At 42.1% G+C, this 2,208-nt stretch overlaps 1 non-coding gene across 1 annotated transcript; it reads right to left on the bottom strand.

Annotated features, from left to right (window-relative positions):
• Positions 1–1,822: 1,822 nt before the first annotated feature.
• Positions 1,823–1,989, bottom strand: LOC115868500. The gene has a single exon (XR_004045632.1). It is a non-coding gene; the product is annotated as a U1 spliceosomal RNA (small nuclear RNA).
• Between the last annotated feature and the right edge of the window lie 219 nt (positions 1,990–2,208).

Genomic DNA, 2,208 nt, shown 5'->3' with positions numbered 1-2,208 from the left:
AATTCTTAGTATTTATAATTTAATAATTTATAAGCAATTTATTCTATATGTTAAAATTATGTTATATGCTTGTGCACACTTGTATTACATCATAAATTGAAAGTGTAATTAGCTTCCAATTATATAATTCTGAAGTTTTAGCATAAACGTGTTACTGTTTAGCATTATTTATCCACCCTTCACACTATTTCTAGATTTTTTTCCCCTTCACTATTGCTATTCATATGAGGTGACTGAAAAGACGGACTTGAGTCAGGTTGGCACACCTTAGTCCTGAAAGTGGCATCTTTGCTTATTCACACTTTAAACAGGTCTTTTGCAGCAGATTTATCTAATGAGATGCTCATAGCAACCCTGGAGGGAAAGCGCAGCCCCTGGAGGTCTCTGAGGTCATGACTCTGTGCGAGACCAGGAAGCCTCACCTTTCACCTGCAGAGAAGCTAATGGTTTTGAACTGTTAATCTTGCCACTCACAGTCCAATGCATAACCACTGTGTTGGAAGGGCTCCCCCAATTACAATACATTCTTTAATTTTTATATAAGTAAGATACATTATAGACAATTTCACTGTTTTCCCATTTATTGTGATCTGTTTATAGGAATGCTGGACAATGGAAAACAAAGGGGAAGTAATGACTTTAAACCATGCTGCTGACCAAGAACACTTAATATGCCACAGACTGCAGAACAAACCAAACCAGTCTTTTTTTAAAAATCATTTTATTGGGGCCTCATATGTCTCTTATCGCAATCCATACATACATCCATTGTATAAAGCATATTTGTACATTCATTACCTTCATCATTCTCAAAACATTTGCTCTCAAATACGCCCCTGGCATCAGTTCCTCATTTTCCCCCTCCCTCCTTGCTCCCCTCTCCTCATGAACCCTCATTAATAATTTATAAATTATTCTTTTGTCATATCTTATACTGTCTGATGTCGCCCTTCACCCACTTTTCTGTTGTCTGTCCCCCAGGGAGGAGGTTATATGTAGATTCTTATAATCGGTTCCCCCTCTCTACTCCACCCTCTCTCCACCCTCCCATTATCACCACTCTTACCACTGGTCCTGAAGGGATCATCCATCCTGGATTCCTGTGTTTCCAGTTCCTATCTGTACCAGTGTACATCCTCTGGTCTAGCCAGATTTGTAAGATAGGGATCATGATAGTGGGGGTGGGGAGGAAGCATTTAGGAACTAGAGGAAAGTTGTATGTTTCATCATTGCTACACTGCACCTGACTGACTCATCTCCTCCCCGTAACCCTTCTGTAAGGGGATGTCCATTTGCCTACGGATGGGCTTTGGGTCCCCACTCCGCACTCCCCCTCATTCACAATGATATATTTTGTTCTTTGATGCCTGATACCTCATCCCTTGGACACCTTGTGATCACACAGGCTGGTGCTTTGTTGCTTCTGAACTGGATGGCTGCTTCCTTACCTTCAAGCATTTAAGACCCCAGATGCTATATCTTTTGATCGCCGGGCACCATCAGCCTTCTTCTCCACATTTGCTTATGCACAAATTTGTCTTCAGCGATAGTTTCGGGAAGGTGAGCATCATGGAATTCCAGTTTAATAGAACAAAGTATTCTTGCATTGAGGGAGTACTTGAGTGGAGGCCCAATGTCCATCTGCTACCTTAATACTAAACCTATAACTATATGCACAGAAATCTATTTCCCCATCCTCATATATAAATATATTTACATATGTACATGCCTTTATTTAGACCTCTATGAATGCCCTTTGCCTCCTAGCTCTTTCCTCTATTTCCTTTTACTTTCCTCTTTCCCCATGATCTTTTTTTTACCCCAGGGAAGAGCACTAATGCAGTCCTTCACTACCACAAATTATGCAGTCGAGTTTCCCACATTTGGGGAAATCGCAGGGGTCAGCATAATATCTGGAGTGCAATGGATGAGCCTCACCCTGGGAAAACCACCTTCATGATCATGGTATCTCCCCTGCCAGGTAGGTATTGTCCCACTATCATGTTCAGCCCTCATTTGGGTTTCAGTAATTCCTCTTGGTTACATTACCCTTGATCACACCCTACCAGGCTTCCTACACCATCCTCACCGATTTGGATCACTTGTTGTTCCCTTGTCCCTGGGTTTCTTAACATCACTTCCTGTCCCCCCACCTCCCCCTCCCCCATGTCCCCTGGAACTGTCTGTCCTGTTATTTTCTCCTCCCGA

Source organism: Echinops telfairi, unplaced genomic scaffold, assembly GCF_000313985.2.
Source record: "Echinops telfairi isolate 266 unplaced genomic scaffold, ASM31398v2 ScPeMD7_11;HRSCAF=52, whole genome shotgun sequence".
In the NCBI taxonomy this organism is placed as follows: Eukaryota; Metazoa; Chordata; class Mammalia; order Afrosoricida; family Tenrecidae; genus Echinops; species Echinops telfairi.
Note: the sequence above shows the minus strand (reverse complement) of the source record. Positions and strands in the feature narration are given on the sequence as shown.